We start from the raw sequence: 12,637 nt of genomic DNA, 5'->3' as shown, positions 1-12,637 counted from the left end.
GGTAGTGATGTGTGTGAACATACTTAGGATCGCCAAGGCACTTTTTTCCTCACTAGGAGGTTTTTTTCCCCATGCGTATTATGTACATCCTCTTTTCTACTCATTTTGAGGTGTGTAATTATCTTTTGTATCTGGCACACATTTGTTCATTCTAATCTAGTGAGTTTGTGTGCTCTCAAGCTTCTCTATCTTGTGTGTGTGTGCATTGTTTTACAACCCTAACCCTAATTCCAACAATTGGTATCAGAGCTAGCTTCCTTGACACTTCATCTAGTAGTTTGCCTCTTTCCTCAACGACCCTATTTTTATGTCTCCGATTGAGATACCCCCTTAGGAGAAGAAGGTATGTATTGTAGTGTGCTGTATACATAATTTTTCAGGGTTTGCGCGCGGTGGGATTTGGGCACATTTTGGGCATTGCAAGGTTTCTGTGCAGACGTTCTGGAGAGGTATCATTTTGGATTGCTTCTACTCAATTTTGGGTGTTTGGGCTGTGTAGCAGCAAAGATTTGGTATGTAGCAGTATCTATAGTATCTTCGACAACATCGACCATCATACTTTCACTAGTAATACTCTATTCTCTACTCTGTGTTATTTTTCATACACTTTGCAGGTGATTCAGTTAGTTGGCAGCCATCCAGGATTGCATTCAGTGAATACTAAGTAAGTGTGTTGAAAGATTTTGCATTTGGTAGAAAGTTATGGATGACAGTAGTGATGTATTCAACATGTTGTCTGCTGAGGATAAACTTGATGGGACTAACTACCCATTGTAGTCCTATATGATGAGGCATGTATTCGTTGCTAAAGGCATGTGGAATGTGGTCACTGGTGGTGAAGTTCGTCTTGTTTCACAAGTACCAGTGCAACCAGGTGTTGTAGGTACATCTGAAGTAGAATCTGATATAGATGTGGTTCCTCCACATGCACCATCAGTATCTCCCACTGTTGCTCAAACGAGATGGGATGGAAGAGATGCATATGCATATGCATTGCTTACACTTTCTGTGAAGAAGCAAAGCATTATTCCTCATATTCGGTGATGTAAGACTTCAAAACAGGCATGGGATGCACTTGCTGCATTATACCAGGTGCGCAATTAAGCACATGTTGCATATCTGCGCAAACAGTTGGAGTTTAAGCACATGAATGAGGGAGACTCCGATGGACTTCTTCTTAACCAAGATTAAAGATTTTAAGGAGCATCTTGGTAGTGTGGATGAGAAATATCATGATAGTATATTGGTGCTCATAGTTCTCAATGCATTGTCGAATTCTTATCAGAGTTTTGCCTCTACCCTTAGACTCATGATGAAGGGAAATCCAAATTCCCTTACATTTGATAAGCAAGAAGAGCAGTCTAGGTAAAACAGATCTGTTATGCAAGTTGGTGACCAATCAGAAAGGCAAAGGTAAAGCTTCTTCACATGGTGGCTATAAGCCAAAATCAGAATCCTCATCATGTAAGGATGTAGAGAAAGAAGGCGATACGTTTAAAAAGAAGGATAAGTGTCACTATTGCAAGAAATCAAGACACTACATAAATGAGTGCAAGAAAAGGCTAGATAAGGAGAAAAGGAAAGAATCGGGCATGGCTGTGGTGGGGCTGATGCATCTACACCAAGTGCAGAGAAGAAGGAATCTGCAAGTTTTGCTCAAGATGACTGGGCATGGACTGTACATTACAGTTATGACCCTTCTGTTCATGATGTATGCATGTCAGTGGCACAAAGTACTTTGACAGTGGTGCTAGTAAGCACATTACTTCACAAAAAAAATTATTCTCATCTTTAGAATATGTTCCAAGTGCAGGAACTGTCACATGTGCAAATGGTTCCTCATATCCTGTCAAAGGAGTTGGTAGAGTTTTGCTCACTGCTGCTGCAAATGGGGGTGCATTTACTCTTTCTAAAGTTTTATATGTGCTAGGCATTAAGAAGAACTTGCTGTCAGTTTCAACCTTAGCCTTGTCAGGATTGACGGTGAAATTTGTGGATGACAGATATGCAGTTCAGGATAGAAATGATGGCTATTCTATCATTGCCTCTCATGTACCTTGTTTCATGGCCTATACAAGATGGATGTATTTGAGAAGTTGCAGCATGATGCTTGCTCAGTCTCTATGACTCGTGCTATGAGTGATGTAGAATTATGGCATGCACGATTTGGCCATCTAAATTATGGCAGTTTGTTATGCCTTCAAAGGCATGATATGGTGTCTGAGTTGCCAACTCTTGATACCCTTACTAGACATGTATGTGAGGGGTGTATTCTTGGTAAAATGCATCGGGCATCATTTCCAAAGGATGGATCTGTGAGAGCTGTTAAGAAATTACAGCTTATACATAGTGATGTATGTGATCATATGATGAAACCATCTATTGGGGGATATCTCTACTTCATCACTTTTATTGATGATTACTCTAGATATAGATGGGTGTATCCATTAAAGCAAAAGTCAGAGGTTTTTATGTGCTTTAGGCACTTCGTATCCGTGGCTGAAAATGCATGTGAATGTAAAGTTGCCACCCTTCGTTCAGATCGAGGAGGGGAGTATATGTCCAAGGAATTTCATGCATATATGGCTTAAAAATGCATAAGGCAGCATCAATGTACAGTGCCATACACACCTCAGCAAAATGGTGTGGCTGAGAGGAAGAACAGGTCTCTCATGGAGATGGCACGATATATGGTGAAAGCCCAAGATTTACCTCATGGTTTTTGGTTAGAGGTAAATATGTGCGCAAACTATGTGTTGAACAAATGCCGTACCAAGGCCTTGCAGTCTAAAACTCCTTATGAAGCTTGGCATGGCAAGAAGCCTTTTCTGGCTCATTTGCTGTTTTTGGTTGTCTTGCTTATGCTCTTGTGCTTGAGAAACAATGTAGAAAGCTTGATAATAAGGCAGTTAAATGCATATTTATGGGATACAGGTTCAGTCCATGCTTTCATGCAAAAAACAGCAGAATGTATGCTCACATGACATGTTTGATTCGCTCCTACCTTTGTTTAATGGAGGGCAGCCATATGTAGAGCAATTAAATGCTCAACCAAGTGCTGAAATTATGCCTTTGCAAGTGCAAAATCAGCCTTTTGAGGCAATTATTGAGGATGTAGTGGATGAGGAGAGAGCAGCCATAGAAGAATCTAGGCGTATGCTAAAAATGGCTTGTCCAGTCATCATTGAGGGATAGCAAGTTGGCAGCTCCTTTACTTAGCAAAACTCGTGCAGGTTCTCTTCATGCAAATTATTCTCATGTGGATCATGTTCTCATTTCTACTTTATGTAATGAGGAGGAACATGTTTCCTTTGAGGAAGCACAGGATGATGATCATTGGGTGCATGCTGCTATGCAAGATGAGTATAACTCTATACTCAACAATAACACCTGGTATTTAACAGATCTATCTCATGGCAAGAAGGCCATTGGTACCAAGTGGGTTACAAGTTAAAATGCAAAGAAGATGGTAGCATTGATCGCTACAAGGCCATACTTGTTTTGCAAAGGGGTATGCCCAGCAAACGGGCATTGATTATGATGAGACCTTTGCACCCACATCTCGTATGACTACCATTAGGTGTCTCATTGCTTTGGCAGTACATCATGGGTGGAATGTACATCACTTGGACATTAAGACTGCATTCTTGAACCGTGATTTACATGAGGAGATGTATGTATCATAGCCTCTTGGTTTTGTTGTGAAAAGGAGAAGAGTCTAAAGTATGCAGGTTGAAAAAGGATCTTTATGGCCTTAAGCAAGCTCCTAGAGCATGGTATGAGAAGATTCATACATACTTGGTTGTAAATGATTTTTGCAACAATCCAACAGAGAGTACCCTCTATGTGAGGAGTAAGGACACATTTTGGTCATCGTTCTATACATTAATGACATGCTACTCACAGGACTCGATATAGATTAGATTTTAACCTTTAAGGCTAATTTGCAAAGTCATCATTTGAGATGTTAGATTTGGGGCCATTGCATTACTATTTGGGGATTCAGTTTATACAGTGCAATGATGGCATTGTTATGCTGCTGCTGTAATCTAAATATACATAGAAACTATTGAAGAGGTTTAATCTTGAAGACTGTAAATCTATGGCTACACCCATGGAGACAGGTACTCGACTTAGTCTTCAAGATGCAGGAGACTCTTTTGATGCTAGTTTGTATCAGCAGGTTGTTGAATCCCTTCTTTATGTATGCAACACGAGGCCAAATATACAGTATGAAATCTCACAGTTGAGCAGATTTATGCATAGCCCAGGTATGAAGCATTGGCAGGCTGTTAAGCAAGTTTTCTATTCTATTTATAGGGCACTCAATATTTTGGATTGTTTTATCCAAAAGGGGGTGAGCCATAGTTGCATGCTTTTAGTGATTCAGATTGGGCTGGATGTTATGACACACAAGTGTCCACTAGTGGGTCTTGCTTTCACCTTGGTGATTCATGTATATCATGGATCAACAAGAAGCAGCCTTGGTGATTCATGTATATCATGGATCAACAAGAAGCAGCCTACAGTGGGCCACTTCCAGCTGTGAAACTGAGTATAGGGTAGCTTTTACAGCTATAGTTGAGTGTGTGAGGCTCAGACATGTTGGACAGTTGTCTAGCACTACTAATTTCACTAACAGCCAGAGCGCATTAGCAGTTTCATGCTCGCACTAAGCACATTGAGGTGCATTACCACCACTATGTCAGGACAAGACTCTCTACAACAGAGATCAACTTGGTCTATGTGCCTACACATGACAACATGGCATATTTATTCACGAAGACTCTTTCCCGTGAAAAGTTTGAAGCTTTTCATAAAGCTTTGGGCTTACTGCCTTTTCAGGATTGATCGGCCATACCTTGTACATGTTCACATCATCACTCCAGGGGGAATTTGTAGCATTATATGGTAGTGATGGGTGGTTGCAGGATCAGGGTGCCCAGTTTTGTCCACTCAAGCACCTTGTAAACAGTAAACAAAACAAGCATTTGTTTATCTTTAGTGGCCAATTTCTCCTAGCTAACGAAGGAATTTCTTTTTAAGTTCTTTTGTTGGAACATCACATGTAAAGTTGGGAATATAGCTACATAATCTGATTAAGCATTAGATAGTCGAAAGTCCTCATTTCCTTAGGTACAAATTCAATGTATACACCCTGTCCCCCAAATTCAGATTGATTCCATAAAATGCTAATATCTTTTACATATAAATTCATATGAGATTCCCACTTTGGACCTTAGGTCTTTCACAAAATATAGAGCTTAACTTGATTTTTTGAGAATATTTTAAGCTATTATCTATATTTCTTTAAATATTTCAAGGCCTTTAAAGTGTTATAATATATGTCACTTTTTGCACCCACAATAACTACCACTTAAAATGCTCAATCTTGTAGATCAAAAGAGTGGTAGATAGTGAGACATTAGTAGAATGTTGTGGTTAGTCAAAATTGCAAATTCAATGGTTAGATTTTTAATGATCTCTTTTTCAAAATTCTCTCATGCTATTGGAAGGCCTACAAATATTAATAATCTAATTAATAAAATTATATTTTTGATGTAAATAATCTAAAACCTATAGGGACTAGTGTACTTGTAATGTTGTATCTATGAAAAAATGTTGGATCACTTTAAGTACGAAAATATATATTTTTATCATTTCATCATATTTTTTATTAATTTTGATAAATTAGACTAAGTTGTATTAATTTAAGTTATATTAGGTTAATTTGATTTCATGTGTATTTTCTATTAGTTTCTTGATCTCATTTGAAGTACCTTACCTTCTCCCCAAAATTTGCTCTCCAAGCATTGTCCTAGTCCAGCAGCATAAACTGGACAAAACTGGACACCCTGATCTTGCAACAACCCTGATGTGTGTGAATACACTTAGGACCACTGGGGCACTTTTTCCCTCACTAGGAGGTTTCAAAGTTAAGAGTGAGTCAACACATGGAAAAGTTCGATCCATATCGAGGTTGCACATCCACTGCAAGTTGTAAATCTAGATCTAGTCTGCACGACTGCACCTTAATAGCCTTTAATTCAAACTCATCTAGCAAGCTCATCATCAAATAACCATAGCTCGTACGCATGCTCTAATTCAACATCACTATGTTGATTTTTCCTCTCAATAGGGTTTTCTAAAGATAACCTTCGGCTAGATGGGAAGGCAATGGTCTATGTGTATCCTGGCTATGAAAAGGCATAGGTACTATAGGTAAGTGAGCTAAGTATCTATCGCTCGCTAAGCTGTCAAGGAAATAACCCACCATGCTCTAGAAGGGCCAAGGGGTCGGTAACATTATCTCATAGAATGACGGTGTAAGTCCATAAGTTCTTGCCCTCCTCCCCTGCTCTGCAAGCTCTTCCTGTGTATTTCTTACTTAATGGGGTCCTCTCACTGGGTAAAGTACACAGATCGTCATGTCGTTGTTGTGGTGTCTCTCCTACCATGGACTGTAATAGTCTTGTCCCATAGTGCCTAAAATAGGTTCTATAGTGCCAACATAAGTAAGATGCTGCGTACAACATGTGACACATGTAAAACATGGTGCAAGGGGAGGAAAATGTAGGTAGAATAGGTCCACAAAGGTGGCTCCACAACATCACTCCCCTAGTGGTGCATAAAAATAGTTTAGCTACCCTTGATAGTACCATTCTAGATAATCTGGGTCCAAGAAAAGGTCACTCGTATCAATCCACAAAAAAGTCCATGCTCACCACCTGTAGTCACAGCAGAGTCATACTTCATTCTCTTATTTTAACATATGCTCCTTATCATACTTCATTCTCTTATTTTAACATATGCTCCTTATCATTATCTTTTTAAAAAATTTTATGGTTAGTTGGATTTTTTTAGTGTGTATAGGCGTTATATTGATGTACATGTTGGTGCAAGCTATATTGTAATGGGGTAGCTTTTCCCAACAGGCTCCCTCTTGATATATGGACATGAATTTTTTCAAGGAGAAAGGCATGGGGGTAAAGATTTAAGATTTATGGGAACACCTCCTTACTACAGGAGGTCATCCTTGGACTTCACGAAGGCTTATGTAAGCTTTCTGTAGACATCCTCTCCAGCTTTTATCCACTTGGGACCCTTGCTTTGGGACACAGTTGGTTGTTGATGTTGTTGAGTAATTGAGGATTAAAGGTGGTAATCGTGTCTGTGAATGATGAGGCTATAGACATTTGCATCCTCTTCGGCACCCAAATCCATGTGTTACCCTCGTAGTATCCTTGAGCTTCAAGAGGACGAGTTGGAATCCATCAAGTGGTAACCTATGGTTTGGATTTATTTTTGTTATATGACGGGGCCTTTTGGGTTTTTTTATAGTAGTTTGGTGATTGAGAACTAGTGGAGAGGCTTTAGGGACCCACTTAAGGAGGGCAGGTTGTGGCTTTCTATGATGCTAATTCCCTACTGGTGGTTTTTTCAGTATGGAGGTATATGCAAATGTGGAGCTTGAAGATGAAGAACCTTGTGGTGGTGAAGTGGATGCCAATGGGGAGGGAACAACATGGGATCGTGTCGCTGTGAAGGCTTTGTTACTGTAGCATTCAAATGCTTGTTGGTCCAATGCATTTGATGTGGAGGCAATGTTCATGGAGGAGTATAAAAGTGTAGCATTAGAATTTTTTTCCATTGTGACACTCCTTATGGCCAAGTTGATTCTGCAGTGAGCCGTTATCATATCCAGGTCCGTCCAAGCATGACATTTTCTTTTAAAGTTCCTAACGGGCATGACCGAAAAGCTAATAACCAAGTGCCCGTTATCACCATACATGATAGTTCTACGCAAGCCAAGTACGTTGGTATTTCAAACCAAGTACTTTGGTATTCTTGGCACTTATACCCTCCTCTATTCTCATGTTTGACTTTTCAAGTTAAGGTTTACCCACTTGATTTCATGTAGCAAAGGAGAGTAGATATGACTACCACATTGTGAGGGAAATCTTAAGCCCAATCCAAACACAATGTATAGGAAGATGAAATGTATATAAGATGGTGTGTAGAGGATCCTAAGTGGAAAAAGTGACGTGTGGCAACCAAGTGTAAAGGCGCAAGTGTGTGAATGAAAGAAGAAAGTGTATGGGCGATCAAGTAAGTCAAGCAGTGCAACATCTTGAAAGAAATCGAGGTGGCAACAACGAGTGGAAGAAGGAGAAATGGGTGGTTTTCGAGGGACTCTAAGAAACGGGTGGGTAGAGAGACCACTAGAAAAAGAGAGAGAGTCGAATGAGAGTGCAGAAGAGAAGTTGCTTGTAGGTCTGTTTTCCTTTGAAGGTTACAAGCTGGAGATCTTGCATATTTTCAAGTTCACAGAGAAGATCAGAACAATGTGAGAAGGTTTGGTGGGGTTAGAGCAGAGAGTGTACTGAGACTAGAGAGTCGACTAGGATGTGTGTCCCGTAGGTTCTTTGTGCAGCATCTCTATTAGAGACATGACTCAGACTAGTTCCTGCTCAACTGTTGGGCTGCTAACTATTAGATGAAAACAGATTTTGTATGTGTTTGAAGAAGACATGCTGCTTGTGGCAGCAATGAATTATGTGAGGTTTGAAGTCGTTGGCTGAAGATAAAGCTTTGGAGAGTTGTGGCTGAGGTCTACCTGTGGGGGATCCTTGAGCTTTTTGGTGTTTTCTTCTTATGTTTGTGCCCACATCTCAAGGCTGTTAAGACACTGATTTGTTTTTGTCTATATGATGAAGTCTGGGAGTATGGATTGTGTCAGTTTTATGAATGGATGCAGTGTTTATGTTTTGATGTTTTTGTTGTGGTAAACGAGTTGCTTTGATTAATTTCATGGAGATACTGATTCAGTCGACAGCAGAGCTGAATCCATTTTGGTCAGATTCAGTCAGACATGCATCAGTAGAAGGTCAACAGAGCATCAACAAAGAGTTCAATGAGGTCTTGGGGTTGTGGATCTAAGGTTAGCTAATGGTAGAGGATAATAGTAAAGCTTGGAGGACACATATCGGACCGGAGTTAGCATCAACCATTCGCTTCGGTTTACAGTTAGCTATGTGTCAGCCTGGGGAGGATTTAGGTCATTTGGTTGTCAGTTGGGCTATATAGGTGAAAGATAAGAGGTGTTAGAGGTCAGAACCAACTTGGGAGGATAGTTGGAGGAGTCAGGTGAGTTGGATTGGAAAGTGTGGAGGTGTCTAATTATGTCAGCTGAAGGGCTGAGGATAGGTGCAGAGTTGATTGGTGCCCTTGGAGTTGGGATCATAGTATCCCCTAGTTTTGATCCCTTTATGTTTTCTTCTTATATGCCTATTGGTGGTGTTATAGAGACCATCACCCAACAACCTCACAATGTGTTAAGCATAGCATTATTAAACACTTTACATAGGGGCTAGGCAATTCAATGGGTGTTCTGAGAGCTGGGATGTGATCCTCCATGTCAATTACCTCTCCAACATAAGCTTGTGCAGCAGGTCTAAGGTTTACTTCTTGATGTTATTAAAGTTTGGCTCATCTTTCCTTTTCCTCCTCTTGGGCTTGGGTCTTCTTTTGAACGGCTCTTTCCTTGGCGGCTTTCTTATCATGAGAAGCAGATAAGGATTCTTCGATAAGTGGTCCATAGTATTTTTTAAACTTACTACTATTAAGAAAACCGACAGTTTCAACTCCGTCAAGAGTCTCAACACGTATAGTACCTTGTGGAGTAACTTCACAAACCCTAGATGGTCCCTTTCCAGTATATTTAAGCATTCCATACATAAGTACAAGATCTCCTACCTCGATATCCTTGTCCTTGAGATTTTGGTCAAACCACTTCTTTCTTCAATCCTTTGTTATCAGCATGTTTTGCACTACAATTTGTCTTTTATCTATAAGTTATTCTAAAACAAATAACCAGTCAGCCAATTCATCACCATCAAGCTTTTCACTTACAGTTATCCTTAATCTAGGAATCATGAACTCCCAAGAAGGCATTACTTCCTCAATTCCATACACCATCTTAAATGATGTGCAGCCAATTGCAGCTTTGTATGGTGTGCAACAGGTCCATAAAGTTGCAGTGTTTGTCAATATTGAAATAAGAACCTTATTGGTGCTCTCTGCTTGGCCATTTGCCTATGGGTAATATGGTGTTGACTTACAGTGTGCGATCATGAAGGTGTTAGTGAGATTTTTTATAACATTGTTGATGAAATGCTTACCTTGATCACTCACTAGCTTAAATGGACATCCAAAGCAGGTAATGATGTTCTCATAGAGAAACTTAGCAGTTGCCACCATGGCATCCACTTTCCGTGAAGCTCTTACTTTAGCCCATTTGGTTACATAATATATTGGCAACAATGATGAAGTGTGCTTGTGTGTCACGTGCAACAAGACTAATAAGGCCAATGAAATATAATCCCCATTTTTCAAAAGGTTAGTTGACTCTCTCAGAGAATGTAGTGGCATCATGTCTTTCTTATGTGGCTTTGCACAACGTTGACACTTGTCACATCCTTTGAAGAGCATGGGCCACCAATACCCCGATTGGAGTATTTTTCTTACCATAACATCGCCTACAAAGTGTCCACTAGGTATCCCTTGGTGTGCTTGCTCGATGATGTATAAGTATTCATCCTCCCTAGGGTAGCTTCTTCATATGTCATTCTTACCATGTCTATAAAGAGTTCTGGCAACAAGTTGGTAAGACGCACTCCTCGGTCCATATAAATACAATCAATAGCTTATACAAAGAATGAGCTATTTCTACATAGAAAAGAATAAACTGACGGCGGTAGTAGCCGACATGGCCCATGAATCTCTGGACTCCCTTGTAGTTTGTTGGTGGGGGTAATTCCAAGATGATCTTGAGTTTACTCTCATCAGTGGAAATCCCATTCTTGGACACTATATGTCTCCGTGTTTTACCCAAAATTGTAATTTGTAAGGGTTTAAGGATATGTGATATAGTCGACATCTTTCAAACACCCTTTTTAGGCATGCTAGGTGCTCTTTCCAAGATTAATGAATGCACAAACCATCCAAGAAAACTTAGAGAAACAAGTCCTTAAAAGAAATTTTCATAAGTCTTTGGAATGTGGCTCATGCATTGGTTAGACCACCGAATGGCATAACTCTATGAGCATGCTCAGTGTGACAAAAGCTATTTTGGCTTAGTCTTTAAGTGCAATCGAAATTTGATTATAGCCTGATTATCCATCCAAAAACCTATAAGACTCCTCTATCGTCTCGCAAATCGTTCTTCGAGCACATGCTCTAAAAAATATGGCAAGGGGTAGTGATCCCTACATGTGGCAACATTCACTTTCTTGAGATCAACACACTCGTAAGTTTTCCATTCTTCTTGGGCACAACCAATGGGTGAGACCTATTCTGAGTGTTCAATCTCATAGATGAATCCATACTCAATGAGTTTATCGACCTCTTAACAATATATGCATATTTGGGATTTATTGGATAGGGTCACAGTTGGACTATTTTATCATCGAGTACCATGTGGATGGTGTGTTGAACCACCTCTGCGCGGGAACTCCTTCATATCATGGTATGTCGATGCAAAGAAATCCATATACTCCTTGAGGAGAGCTACAAGTTTAGCCTCCTTGGCCATATTTAAGTCCTTGGCTTTGCAGATAGTCTTAGGATCTTCTCCTAGTTCAGCCAAGTCTACTTCCTTGACCTCTGCAAGCCCATTATACACTCCTCCACTCTGACTTGTGGGGTTACGTTTGGCATTATCAAACTCTAACTTGTGTTCCCTTATGGTTTATGACTTGTAATGCTCAGGTGTTGGGCGCAAATCAGGCTCATTTCCCTTCCCTTCATCAGTTGCTTCACAACTGTAGCCTTAGCCTCTAATTCCTTTTGTGTGCAAGTTCACAATTTTGTTTCCTCCTGACTAAGCGACTCGATTTTTGGTTCTTCAAAGACTTTCACCTTAGCTATATCAATTCGGGGTGGCCTACAATACTTAACCTTTTTTAACTCCTCTCCCCAATCATCTATAAATTTTTTATGTAAGTCTATTGCACTCATGTACTGGAGCCACTAGGCAAGTCTTGCACCAGTGGCTATATCAATTGGGGGTGGCCTACAATACTTAACCTTTTTAAACTCCTCTCCCCAATAATCTATAATTTTTTTATGTAAGTCTATTGCACCCATGTACTGGAGCCAGTGGGCAATAGTTGTTCTTTCTCACACAGCCTTCTATGATGATTCGATGCATAGTTTTTATATCTTTTCCTCTTTGGAGATGCTCCTTGGTGTTTTTAAGAACTCCATTCCTTTCTTTAGATTGGGAATCCATATCATATTCAAAGCTACTTGCTACATTTTCTTTTGATGTTATCAACTCTACTTGCTACATTTTCTTGTGGTGACTAGGGCATTGATGTCGCTTCCAATTTTGTTTCACTCCTCACCACCATTGGTGCTTGAGCTTGAGTCATCCCCAATGTGGACTCAAGTTCACTATAACCAATCCCCTTGGCATCAAAAGGTAGAGCATGAATCATTCGTAGGGGCATGACCTTAGAGAGCTCCTAACCATCAAGTGTAACCCATGTAGATCCTCTAGCTCCCCAGCCTATCGATTATGGCCATCATATGTATCCAGTTTAGATCATCTTCAGGCTCAATAGCTTGTAGGCTA

Source organism: Cibotium barometz, chromosome 12, assembly GCF_041138505.1.
Source record: "Cibotium barometz isolate CiBa-2024 chromosome 12, ASM4113850v1, whole genome shotgun sequence".
Classification (NCBI taxonomy): Eukaryota; Viridiplantae; Streptophyta; class Polypodiopsida; order Cyatheales; family Cibotiaceae; genus Cibotium; species Cibotium barometz.
Note: the sequence above shows the minus strand (reverse complement) of the source record.